Source organism: Artemia franciscana, chromosome 19, assembly GCF_032884065.1.
Source record: "Artemia franciscana chromosome 19, ASM3288406v1, whole genome shotgun sequence".
In the NCBI taxonomy this organism is placed as follows: domain Eukaryota; kingdom Metazoa; phylum Arthropoda; class Branchiopoda; order Anostraca; family Artemiidae; genus Artemia; species Artemia franciscana.
The window spans coordinates 21,975,223-21,989,430 of record NC_088881.1 but is presented as its reverse complement, the minus strand read 5'-3'; the positions used below and the strand labels follow the sequence as shown (position 1 = coordinate 21,989,430).

Below are 14,208 nucleotides of genomic sequence, written 5' to 3'. Positions count from 1 at the left end.
TTTCATTTTCCTAGCCTAACCTCTTTCAAAGATAGCCAAAAGTAGCTAAAGTAAAATTTTACCCCTACTGTATCTTAAAAATCCAGTTTAAATAGCAATCTCAACAAATATAGACTATATAAAAGGCTATAGGTATTGGCCTAATCATTCTAAATTTTTTCCAACTAATAGTTATAGAATGGTTTAGAAACTAGGCCTGTTTGATATAATAACATTTGACTAACTCACCAATGTGATAGCTGCCTCCCTAAGAATCAACCTTTTTAATAACAAAAAGACTTTTCTTCTGACTCCTTATGAAGCTTAGCCTATGCAAGACAGGCCTAGAACACCAAAAACCCTTTAGATACTAAGGAATATGCATAATATTACTTACAGGTCACTGAAAAGCTAAGATTATTTCTATTATTTACAGTTTCCTTGTCTTTTCTCTAGACTTAACGATTTCACATGTTTATCCATTTAAAAAAATATATAGCATTGACGTCACAATCCTCAAATAATCTTTTTATTTGGGGGTTATAAAGTGCCAGCCCACCGACAAGTAATCCTGAGCGTTGGTGGGGATAATCCGACTAACCTCTGAGGTCATATGTGTCTGAAAAAACGCTTGGATTAATCAGATTAGTAATCGGACAAGTAAACAAACGCACCCTAAGCCTCTGATTTTCCTTTTAAATCAATCTATTGATTCATAGAATTTCGCTAGAGCTCATACCATATGATCTCTTGGCTCTTAGCTCTTCTTGCCTTGTCACAAGTGCCATATGAACTCTTAGCTCTTGTTCTGCATTTGGTATTGGAATTTTTCTAAGTAGGCTAGTTGGTCTCTTAAAAGGAAATGTTCAAATAGGTAGGCTATTTTAGGCTCCCATTAGATTTTTGATTGGTAAATTTCTAGTATATGTACTGTTTGTTATCTTGAAAAGGGGTTAGGAAAAATGAAACTTTACCATTTTTAAGAGGCCAAAAAGTGCTTAGATCTGAATTTCTGATAGAAGCAATTATTATATTTGCAAAGAGCATAAAAAAGGCATCAAGTGGTATATTCACTTTATATGATAGCCAGTTACACTGTTTGATACAAATTTACCCAAGAATGAATCTAGGGCCATAAACATACTCTAGAAAGGCAAGCTAGCCTATTGCCAAACTTCCATGTTTATCCTCTTCTGATTTCTATGTCTTACTAATTTGCCTACTTGATAGGTCAAGGCCATACCTATTGAAGTTTTGACAAAACAACATTATACATAACTTTCAGTTAGGCTATCAGTTTTCTTTTTCTCTGGTTTTAGTTCTGAAAATGCAATTCCTGTTATTTGAGTAGCCTATCATTTTTAACCATAGTATTGTGAGCCATATTGATGGTATTTTCAAAATTTAGGAAATGTAGCCTATTTGTGGATTTTTGAAGCCTCATAAATCAGGATTGAGCAAAGTTGTGAAGCTGAAAACAGTTTTGTTGTAGCCTACTTCATTTAAGCAGAAGCTCAATTTTCAATGTTTCACTTTTATAACAAAAGTATTTTAAAGGTCATCAGAGGTCAGGGCCCTCCAGAGAGAATGAGTAGAGGTAGTTTCTTCAAAGTACCTTTTCAGGACATTATTTAGTCTGTAGACCCATCCCTCAAAGTTTCATTTCCCTGACCTAACCTCTTTCCAAGATTGCAAAAGGTTAGTAAAACTGTAATTTTACCCCTAGGCTATTTTAAAATTTTAGTTTTGCTGCTTTTTTCTTTCTCAGAAAAGGGTTAAGCTATGAAAGTGAAACTCAAGGATGGGTCTACAGAATAAAGTATGTCCTGTGAAGGTATTTTGAAGAACTTATATCTGCTCATTCTCTGTCTGGAGGGCACTGACCTTTGATGGCCTTTTAAACATCTGTGTTTTAAAAGTGAAATCTTGCAAAATAGTACTTCTGCTTGAAGAAAGTAGAAGAAAACTGTTTTCAGCTTCATAACTTGGCTTAATCCCAATTTATGAGGTTTCAAAGATCTACAAATAGCCTACATTTCCTAAATTTAGTGTAAAAACATTCATAGGCTTAAAACTCTACTCAAATAACTGGAGTTGCATTTCCAGAACTAGAACTAGAGAAGAAGAAACTGATAACATAAAATTAATTTAAAATATTTTATTTTCAAAAGTTTAATAGATATAGACCTATCAAGTAGACAAATTTTGAAGACTTAGAAATCAGAAGCAGGTAAAAAGAGAAGCTTGGCTATACCTTGTTAGAGTATGTTTTTAGCTTTGGATTCAATACTGAAAGTTTCATTTTTCCTAACTCAATGCCTTTGCAAGATAGCAAAAAGTAGCTAAACTAGAATTTTATCCCCACTATAAGCATGGTAACAGTTCACATAAATCACTTACAAATAAGATAAACATACCAATTGATGCCTTATTTATGCTCTCTCCCATTGTTTTTGTCACAAATTCAATTTTAAGCCCCCTATGGACCCTCAAAGATGATCCCCTTTCTCTTATTTAGATATGTGTTATTTACCTTTGTTAACATTGCTGTTGTTTAGACTGGTTCTCTGTAAACTGAAATGAGGTTAAAATTCTACATTAGCCCCTTTTTGCTATCTTAGGGGTTAGATGTTAGGTTAGGTAGATGAAACTTTCAACTTTCAACTTTGCAGAAACATCTGCAGACTAAAGTATATCCTAGGAAGTTATCTAGAAGCAGGCCCCTCCATTTCCTCTCCTCCTTACTGACTGTTGATGACCTTTAAAAACTTTGTGTTATAAAAGTGAAACCTTGCAAAATAGATATTCCACTTCATAAAGCATTTTATGAAGCATAAAGCATTCCTGTTTTCATGAATGCTCATTAAGCATTTTTATAAAGCATTTAATAAAAATGCTTTATAAAGTTCATAAAGCATTTTCAGATTCACAACTTTGCTTGATCCTGATTTATTATGGTTCAAAGATCTGCAAAATACATTTCCTGAATTTAGAAAAGAATCCATTGATATTGCTTAAATTTCTCCTCAAATAGGCCTAGTATGAATTGCATTTTCAATATTAAAACCAGAGAAATAGAAATTGAAAATTGAGGAATAATGTTAAATCAAAATGCCGATAGGCACAGACATAGTCTGAGCATTTTGAGAATGTACTAAACTAAGATAGAGTTTTAGGAATACCTATTGAGGAAATGAAAAAGTTGGTAATTCCTTGTATATGAAGGAAGGTTTGTTTTGTGAGGAAGAATTAGCAGCAATTCTAAAAGCATTAAAGATTAATAAGGACCCAGTTGCTGATGATTTGGAAAATGAGTTTCTCAATTATGGTGGCTACAAGGTTAGCAATAGTTGCTGAAACTTTTGAATATGAGTTGTGAAAAGGGGGAAGTACCTACTAATTTTAAGAAAACCCTAATAAAACTACTGTACAAGAAAGGTGATACAAGTGAGATTGGTAATTATTGAGGCATTTGCCTGATCTCTGTAGGCTGTAAAATACTTAGTAGTATTTTACTTTTTAGACTGTGACATCATGTAGACAAAGTTTGAAGAGAACAATAGTGCAGTTTAGGAAGGGTATAGGATGGTTTGACCAGCTTTTTCTTCTAAGGTTAATAATTAAGAAGTGCCTGAGTTATCTAATTCCTATAGTCCTCAGTTTTATATATTATGTGCAAGCATTTTATTTTGTTGATAGAAGAGCTATAGTGAATGTCTTATCCCTGTATGATATAGCAAATATATACATTACCACAAATTACCTTATGATGGTGATGAGTCTCCTGTAGAACATCTTACTGGTGGCGTAACATTACTGTGGTTTGGCATCCTAGGTTAGCCTGCACTCTACATTGGCCCAGTTACAATCAACTAGTTTCAATGGGGGACTTGTAGCTTCTTTGTGTAACCTCTTGTTTTGCTTGAAAGGGATGAGGAGAAAACTTGACTTGAGAGGTTGTTTTCAAGCAATTTACAAGTAGCAAGTGTATGTCTTCTCTTCCTTTGATAGACTGGGGTGGAGGGTTTTAGGGACATAAATCATCCTCATATGACTTGTCTTGCAAAGCTGGTTTGAGTCTGGTTACTTGTCTTTGGACATTCTTGAGTGGTTTAATGTCCATTTTATAGTGGGGAGATGCCAGGGTTATTCCAAATTTCAGATGTGGATGTACAATATTCTTTGTCAAGTCTAGACTTGAAGGATGCAGTTGTGGGTGCAGTCATTGTTTGGCCCGGTGGCTCTTCCAGTCAATAATGACATTTGCAGCAAAATAGTTTTACCATATTTGTGTTGTCACATGATCTGGGGGGGGGACTGAAGGGAGAGGAAAAATTAGAAAAATTGAGGTATATTTAACTTATGAGTGGGTGATCGGATCTTAATGAATTTTAATATTTAGTAGGACTTTGTGACTCAGAGCTCTTATTTTAAATCCTGACCGGCATTAAGCCTCTGATTTTCCTTTTAAAGCAATCTATTGATTCTTAGAATTTTGCTAGAGCTCATACCATATGAGCTCTTGGCTCTTCCAACCTCGTCACAAATGCTATATGAGCTCTTAGCTCTTGTTTGTTTTGGTCTAAACACACCTATTTCCTAAAACAGTTGGTTTTCTCTTATTTCTAAATAGCAAATCTGCTGGAAACTTAATTATTCTATGGCTCTGCCTCAAGCTTTATTTTCTTCTCCTTTCCTCCCTTTTGTTAGTTTCATTAATCTTTTTCGTTTAAAAATGAACACTTCATTTTCAACATGTTTGAGTGTGTAATCTATTCTTTTTCCCAAAAGTATAGTCAGTGTAGTTTTATGGCACTTGGTATTTAGCAAGTGACATATAGCAATCACAAATTCTCTTGGTCTGTCTGTCCTGGTTTTGCTAGTTTGAGCGTTTCCAGATAAGCTACGACAATGAAATTTGTCAGACATTTCAGGGACCAGACCAGATTAAATTAGAAATAATCGTTTCTCCGATTAGACCATCCGGGGGGGAGTGGGGGTGGTTAATTCAATTCAAAATAATTAATTAATTCAAAATTAGAAAAAATAGGGTATTTTTACCTTACAAACGGGTGACCGGATCTTAATAAAATTTTATATTTAGAAGGATATTGTGTCTTAGAGCTCTTATTTGAAATCCTGATTGGATTTGGTTACATTTTTTTTGGGGGGGGGGGGGTAAGCCTGAAATCTTGGAAAATGGTTAGAGTGGAGGGATTGGGGTGAAGTTTGGTGGGAAAAATAAGCACAAGTCCTAGATATGTGACTGACAGAACTGGAACAGATCTGCTCTCTTTGGGGGAGTTGGGGAGAGGGTTAATTCTGAAAAACTAGAAAAAATGAGGTATTTTTAACTTACAAAGGGATGATTGGATCTTAATGAAATTCGATATTTAGAAGGATCTCATAACTCAGATCTCTCATTTTAAATCCCGACCGGATCCAGTGTCATTGAGGGTGGGGGACTGGAAATCTTTGAAAACGCTTAGAGTGGAGAGATCGGGATGAAACTTGGTGGGAAGAATACGCACAAGTCCTGTATACGTGATTGACATAACTGGATCGGATCCGCTCTCTTTGGGGGAGTTAGGGGGGGGGCGTAATTTGGTAATTCAGAAAAATTAGAAAGAATGAGGGATTTTTAACTTACAAACAGGTGACTGAATCCTAATGAAATTTGATATTTAGAAGGACCTCGTATTTCAGAACTCTTATTTTAAATCCTGACTGGATCCGGTTATATGGGGGAAGTTGGAAGGGGAAAGCGGAAAACGCTTAGAGTGGAGAGATCGTGATGGTACATGGTGGGAAGAATAACTACAAGCTCTAGATATGTGATTGACATAACCAGACCAAATTGGCTCTCTTTGGGGGAACGGGGGGGGGGGGGGTAATTCGGAAAAATTAGAAAAAATGAGGTACTTGCAACGTATGAACGGGTGATCAGATCTTAATGAAATTTAATATTTAAAAGGATCTTGTGCTTCAGAGCTCTTATTATAAATCTCGACCAGATCCGGTGACATTGGGGGGAGTTGGAGGGGAAACCGGAAATCTTAGAAAACGTGAAAATTGAGGTATCTTTATCTTACAAATGGGTGGTCATATCCTAATGAAACTTGATATAATGAAAGATCTTATATCTCAGCTGCTCCATTTTCAATTTGAATCGGATCCAGGGACATAAGGGGTTGAAGGGGGGAAACAAAAATCTTAGAAAACGCTTAGAGTGGAGAGATCAGGATGAAACTCGATGGGAAGAATAAGCACAGGTTTTAGATACGTGATTGACATAACTGGACCGGATCCGCTTTTTTTGGGGGGGGGGAGTTGAGGGGGATTTCCATTGCTTTGGTGAGTTCGGTGCTTCTGGACTTTAACTTGTGAACGGGTGACTGGATCTTAACGAAATTTGATATTTAGAAGGAACTCCTGTCTCAAAGCTCTTATTTTAAATCCCTACCAGATCTGGAGACATAGAGGGAGTCGGAGCGGGAAACTGGAAATCTTTGAAAACGCTTAGAGTGGAGAGATCGGGATGAAATATGGTGGGTAGAATAAGCAAATGTCGTAGATACGTGATTGACGTAACTGGATTGGATCTGTTCTTTGGGGGAGCTAGGGGGTCAGTGCTTTGGCGAGTTCGGTGCTTCTGGACTTGCTAGGACGATGAAAATTGGTAGATGTGTCAGGGACCTGCACAAAGTGACTTGATATAGTCGTTTTCCCTGATTCGACCATTTGGGAGGCTGAAGAGAGAGGAAAAATTAGAAAAATGAGATATTTTTTGCTTATTAGTGGGTGAGCGGTGATCTTAATGAACTTCGATATTCAGAAGTACCTTGTGTCTCAGAGCTCTTAGAGTAAAACCCAACTGACATTAAGCGTCTGATTTTCCTTTGAAATCAATCTATTGATTCTTAGAATTTCCTAGAGCTCATGCCATATGAGCTCTTAGCTCTTATTTTCAAACCTAACAAAGGTCTAACCTGAAAAGGTTTTAGACCTTTTTTCATATGTGCAAAGTTTGTCTATTTTCTAAATTTGAATCAGAGGACCTTAAGATGATTGCTTTTAATATGGAAAACCTAATTCTAGTTTTACATAAAATTCACAGAAAGCTTTTATCAAAACGCTCATTATCTCTCATAATTTATATAAAGCAGCACATGAAATTCTACCCTCCCCCTTGATATATTTTTGAATAATTTCTTTTTTTTAGCTTTCTGCGACCTTAGAGTTTATTATTAGGCTATTTCTAAAATTATAGTCTATTTAGTTTTTTCCATAACTAATTCCAAAAGGTATAGTTATCAGTAAGATGTTTGTTTTATTTTTATCGTGAGCTAATAGCCTATTAAGTGATATTTAAACCTAATAAAGAGTAAACCTAGGCCCATAGTTACTTAAACTTAAAAATCTATAGTCATAATGATCCACTTGGAAGATTCTTTCCACTGAAATCCCACTCCCCAGAAATGTCTGTATATGTCTCAGTAACAAATACTATAAGTTAACAATGGGGAAATAGTATAACTTAGTCATTCCCAAGGGAATCTTGCTATTCTTGAAGACAGAGTTATTGGACTTTTTAACTATACAGAATCAAATTGGTGTCAGAAAATTGAGATTGGCCGCCTTGGGGAAAAAGAGGTGTTGCAGTTGTTGCCCTCTGACCCTTTTGGTCACATGAAAAAGGCACTAAAACCTACTGTTTTCATTCAAACAAGCCCTTTCCCAATCCCTTAGGTTCATTGGTTTGTTACAATCACTCAAAAAAAAGTAAACCTGTACTCTACTGGCAAAAAAGACATATTTTTTTTTTTTTTTAATAGGTGTTGGAAATATCAATAGTAGAGCACTCGGATATGGTGCGGATACGGACATTAAAACTTTAAACGAACATAAATTTCTCCGTGAATGAAAGGGGCTGCTCCTTCCTCAACGTCCCGCTCTTAACGCTGAAGTTATTTACTGTTTTATAAAGTAGAATTGAGAGAAAGAGTAAAACTTTAGCGTAAAGAGTGGGGCGTTGAGGGAGGAACAGCCCCTTTCATACACGGAGTACTTTCTGTTCATTTTAAGTTTTAACTTGTGTTTTTTTTATTTAATATTTCTAAAAATCATCCAAATCTTTTAAGGTTTGTAGCTTTCTGATGGGTAAAACTAAACTTGATGGATATTAAATGTTTGGAAGCAGCGTAAAAACCCAATTCTTCATTGGGTTGGGTTGGGTTCATTGCCTTCACCACGATGTGTGGTGATGGGTAAAACTAAACTTGATGGATATTAAATGTTTGGAAGCAGCATAAAAACCCAATTCTTCATTGGGTTGGGTTGGGTTCATTGCCTTCACCACCATGTGTGGTGATAGGTAATAGGATAAATATTTAACAGTTCATATTATTGACTTACAACAAAGAGGAGAGGACCCTCGAAAAGCCTGAAGAGGAGGCTGTAATCACTGGTGCTGTCAGTGCATCAGCTACCTCAATCAGTTGTGAGAATATGGCTACTGGGTTTTGTCAGAAGAGCAGCAACTCTAAATGTCTTCATGATCATACATGAAACAAAACGAGGCTGCTCGATCAAATAATGTATCAGAACGACAATGCAGAACATAACGATGTGATTCGGCGTCTAGTAGATTTATATCAGGGCTTATCAGACCATGCCAGGAGATCAAAGACTGCTCTAGTTGGTGCAATCTATACAACCATTGCCTTCTGGAAAAGATATTTTACTCAGCTGCCATGGATTGCAGCTTTGGCAAGAAAAATTCTATCATTGGCGGCTACAAATGCTGCAGCAAAGGTTCTCAGGGATACAGGATTGATTGTTGCTCCTAACCTCTATGTTCTTTACTACTAATCTTATTTATAATATGCATAACATCATCTAAGAAAATGCTTATATGATATCATAAGAAATGCTTATATGATGTGCCATCATAGTAAATGACGTCATTTGTAGAAGCTCTCGACGCTGTCGCTCTCGCTCTCGAATTTTCTCAGACTTCTGACCTATCTAGATCGTTCCATACATTCCATACGGCTGGTCAAACTGCAGAATGAATGAATGAACCTTATTATCCGTAAAATTATAAAAAAACACAAAGTACGGAGTATTATAAATAAACAAAAACGATAAACAACAAGAAAAAAATTCTAACTGAAAAAAGACAACATGGACTAATTAACCAGTATCAATATGGAAAAAAAGGCTGCAGAGGCTCGTAAACGATAGTCTATATACATAAATCATCACTGGAAGACCGAATCCAAGAAGGCATATCTATTGAACCAAATCGAGCAATTATTTTTTTGTTTTGGTGCCATCTAGGAAGCCGGAGGAGGAATTTGCAATATCTGAAATAAACCGCACGTAGAGTTTGGCGATTTTTCTTACGAAATAGATGAGCCATGCCTGATAAAAACAAAAGCACAGGGGCACAATAAGCGTTATAAATCATGCACAAACTGTTGCGGTTGTAACAGCTTTTGTTTGGGGATATTTTTCCGTAAACGACGCGTAGGTTTTTCACGGCTTGATTCACTAGGGATGAAAAGGTAGTGGTTGGACCGAAACACAGACCAAGCCAACTAACTAAAGAAGAACATGGCAGAATTGAAGTCCCAGCAACGAAAGTAGCGACCGCATAAGGGCTATTAGAACAAATAAACTCGCATTTAGACGTATTAACTGACAGTCCAATCTTAGATAGTTCATTGGTCCAGGGCGAGTCCAGGCAAAAAGAAGAACGCCGTCTGCATATGCAACAGAAGACAAACCAATATTACCGTAAGAAACAGAACTTTTAAGGGGACACAGGCACGATGCAAGCATCTTGCACGATACATTTAAATATACTGGAAGACAATACGGCCAAAGTTGCAACCTATCTAGTTCTAGCAGCAATTTTCACGCCATGAAGTGGCAAAAACCATGAGACTAAGTCGAAAATCTTCGGAGAAAAAAGGAATAAAATAAGAGCTCATATGGCACTCGTGACAAGGTCGGAAGAGCCAAGAGCTCATGTGGCATGAGCTTTAGCAAAATTATAAGAATCAATAGATTAATTTAAGAGAAAAATCAGAGACTTAATGCCGGTCGGCATTTAAAATAAGAGCTCTGAGACACAAGGTCCTTTTAAATATCAAAATTCATTAAGATCCGATCACCCACTCGCAAGTTAAAAATACTTCATTTTTTTAATTTTTCCTTTCCCTTCAGCCCCCCCCCCTAGATGGTTGAATAGGGGAAATCAACTTTATCAAGTCAATTTGTGCAGGTCCCTGACACGCCTACCAATTTTAATTGTCCTAGCACGTTCAGAAGTAGCAAACTCGCCAAAGCACTGGACCCCCCCTAACTACCCCAAAGAGAGTGGGTCCAGTCCGGTTTCGTCAATCACGTATCTACGACATTTGCTTATTCTACCCACCAAGTTTCATCCCGATCTCTCCACTCTAAGCGTTTCCCAAAATTTCTGGTTTCCCCTCCAACTCTCCCCCAATGTCACCAGAACTGGTCGGGGTTTAAAATAAAAGATCTGAGACATGAGTTCCTTCTTTAATATTAAATTCAAAAATACCTCACGAACGGTCACCCGCTCTTAAATTAAAAATACCTCAATTTTTAAAATTTTTCTGAATTAACACCCCCTCCAACTCCCCCAAACTGAGCGAATCCATTTCGGCTATGTCAATCACGTATCTAGGACTTTTTTATATTCTTCCCTCCAAGTTTCATCCTGGTCACTCCACTCTAAGTGTTTTCCAAGATTTTCGCCCCCCCCCCCAAATCCCAATGACGCTGGATCCGGTCGGGATTTAAAACATGAGATCCGAGTTACAAAGTCCTTCTAAATATGAAATTTCATCCGAAGAAATTCAAGATATGATCACTCCTTCGTAAGTTAAAAATACCTCATTTTTTCTAGTTTTTCTGAAATAATCCTCCCCCCAACTCCCCAAAAAAGAGTGAATTCGTCCTGTTTATGTCAATGACGTATCTAGGACTTGTGCTTATTTTTCCCACTAAGTTTATCTCGATCCCTCCACTCTAAGCATTTTCGAAGATTTTAGGTTTTTCCCTCCAATGTCACCTGATCCGGTAGGAATTTAAAATAAGAGCTCTGAGACCTGATATCCTTCTAAATATCAAATTTAATTAAGATTCGATCTAATTTTTGTCCTCCCACTCCCCGCCCCCAGATGGTCGAATTGGGAAACAACTATTTCAAATTTAATCTGGTCTGGTTCCTGATACACCTGCCAAATTTCATCGTCCTAGCTTATCTGGAAGTGCCTAAATTAGCAAGACCGGGACTGACAGACCGACAGATTTTGCGATCACTGGATGTCACTTGGTAAATACCAAGTGCCGTACAAAGTAATTTTTCTCTGGGGATGGAATATTTGGTTAAAGGCTGGCTTCAGTATGACTTATTTTGGAAAAGGCTTATTTCCAGGATTTTGACAAGCCATGGGTGGAAGTAGTTACAGGCCCTACTAAACTGAAGGAAAACTCGACTTTCTTAAAACTTGAAATCCCCTCCCCCTCGCCCTATTTTAAATAGGGCTTGTGATATCAGAGCTCGATATGAGCCATGATCCTAGTCATCTTTGGTCTAGCTTTCATTTGAATCCGTTGCTCCATTTGCAAGTTATGCTAAATTAAACCAAAAGCTTGGCTTTTTTCAGCACTTAAAACCCACCCCCCTTCGTTCTATTTGAGCTAGGGTTTTCATCTCAAAACTTGGTGCTTGTCACGGTCTTAGGCACCTTTGGTTCAATCTTCACTGAGATCCATCAATATCTCGCAAGTTACACTGAATTAAATGAAAAACTCAACTTTTTTAGTACTTAAAGCCCCCTCCTTTTAATTAAGCTAGGGTCTTCATCTCCAACCATTATGTGTCTTATGGTTTTGGCATCTTTGGCTTGAATTTCATTGAGATCCATTACTACATTCACAAGTTAAACTGAGTCAAACAAAAAACTCAATTTTTTAGCACTTAAACCCCCCTCCCCCTCATCCTAATTAAGCTTGGGTCTCCGTCCCAGAACTCAATGCATATCATACTCTTAGGCATCTTTATTCAATTTTCATCGAAATTCTTCTCTCCATTTGCAAGTTAAAGTGAATTAAATGAAAAACTCGAATTTTTTTTAACACTTAAAGCCCCATCGCCCTAATTAAGCTCAGTTTTAATCCAAATAGTTCAATTTTAATACAAATCTGACTGGCGGTTCTCCCACTATACTCGATTGCACAGACGGGCGGACAGACAGACAGATCTCAAAAACCTATCTTGATGGATATTTTCCACTATCCAAATAGGTGATGATGCCTGCATGATGATATGCTTTTGTTTTCCTTTTTTTGGATCCAATGAGCCAACACGGTTACCAAAGACGTTGCAAAATCCGTCCATCTGTCTGTCTGTCTGTCCGTCCGTCCGTCTGTGTAATCACGTTTAGGGGGAGAACCGCTGGTTAGATTTGGATGAAAATTTTGGTGGCCAGATTTGGTGCCAAGGATCATGAGACACATCAAGTTGAAAGATGAAGACCCTAGCTCAAATAAAACAGGGGGGAGAGGGCTTCACCTGCCAATAACAGTTTTTCGTTTAATTCAGAGTAACTTGCGACTAAAGTGACCTGAATGAAAATTGAACCAAAGAGGCCTAAGACCATGACACATATCAAGTTTTGAGATAAAGACCCTAGCTCAAATTTAACAAGGGGGAGTTGGTTTTAATTCCTGAAAAATTTAAGCTTTCTGTTTAATTCAGTATAACTGGCAAATGGAGTAACGGATCCGAATGAAAACTAGACCAAAGATGCCTAAGATCAAGGCTCATATCAAGTTCTGGTATCACAACCCCTATATCAAATAGGGCGAGGGGGAGAGGGTTTCAAGTCTTAAGAAAGTTGAGTTTCCCTTTAATTTTGTAGGGCCTATAACTTATGAATGGAGCGACAAATCTGAAATCAGATTCGTCTGAACACCTGAATTTGCTGGAACGAATTTGACAAAATACCACTGCATTGGATCCAGCTAGAATTCCCTAGACTTGTTTATTGCAGACAACATTTAGATGGGCAAAGATTCATAGCTTCAGTAGTTTTACCAATAATATGGTCCTGAGGATGATGAAATGGTAGAAATCTGGTTCAGTTGACGAGATGACAAAACTTAATCATTAATGTCAGAAATATAAGCCCAGATGGACTACAGTATGCAACATTTAGCACAAAACAAGGGATTTTAGCTCAGTGTCGACCAGTGAATTGTGAAATAATTTCAATTTTCTTTTTTATATAGCTTTTAAACAAAAATTTAACCAAGTGTTAATCATACTATAATTTTTTTTTCATCAAAAACAAATACCTTATTTCATATCCAAAAATAGGGCATGGAGCTATATCTGAGTTTACTCTAAGTCTAAAGGGTGATGTTTTCTTGTACATTGCCAAAGCACACACAAAATTTTCGTGTCAAAGGTAAAGTATTTGAAAAACAAGTACATTAAAAGTATCTTAAGTAATAAGTATTTCGTAATCTTACTTAAGTATCAAGTAATAAGTACACCTTAGAGTTTTTACTTAAGTACAAGTACAAGTAATGGAAAATTTTACTTAAGTAGTACTTCAAGTAAAAGTACGTCAAGTAAGTGACAGCACTGTACCCGAATAATATTAATAATGATATTTGCCTTTTGACTCAACATTTTCAAATATATGGCAACGTCCTCTTGATTTATGTTTTTTGTCTGATTTCCCAGGTTATATTCAGGATTATGAAACAGTTTTGCTTTAAAAGCAGAAAACATGCAAACAATCGAGTTTTTCTTATATCTTTTTCATTTCTTTCATCTTTGGAAACTGGATCCCTGGGTGTCTCAAGAAGCTTGTTTCGGGAGGTTTTGCTCGGAAGATATTTTCTGTTTCCCATTTGTCCAGAATGAAAAAAAAATACTGAATTTTGAGTTCAATAAGCTTAGAGGACTTTCTGTCAGCAAGAATTTAGATAATTAAAAAATATTTCCTTGATTTTGACTTTCTGCTTCTTATTTTCTGAGAAGAGTTTCTCATTTTTCACTAATCCCTAACGTGGATGTTTTATTCAGTAGTCAAACTAGACAAAATAAATTTACTATTTAAGCGAATCATTCGTGTTTACACTCTCAATAAAATATTTGGGATAAATTAGTTTTATGCT

General features: G+C 36.7%; 1 long non-coding RNA gene across 5 annotated transcripts in view; it reads left to right on the top strand.

Annotated features, from left to right (window-relative positions):
- The window catches only part of LOC136039424 (uncharacterized), a 64,163-nt gene that overhangs the window by 33,548 nt on the left and 16,407 nt on the right, over positions 1 to 14,208 (top strand). Inside the window, exon 1 of one of the 5 annotated variants that reach the window (XR_010620442.1) lies at positions 643 to 796. The exons of 2 other annotated variants lie outside the window; for them this stretch is intronic. This is a non-coding gene — a long non-coding RNA (uncharacterized LOC136039424). Of the gene's footprint in view, positions 1 to 642; positions 854 to 2,081; positions 2,210 to 14,208 lie in introns of those variants that run through there. 2 more of the 5 variants (XR_010620444.1, XR_010620446.1) reach the window with 2 other exon arrangements.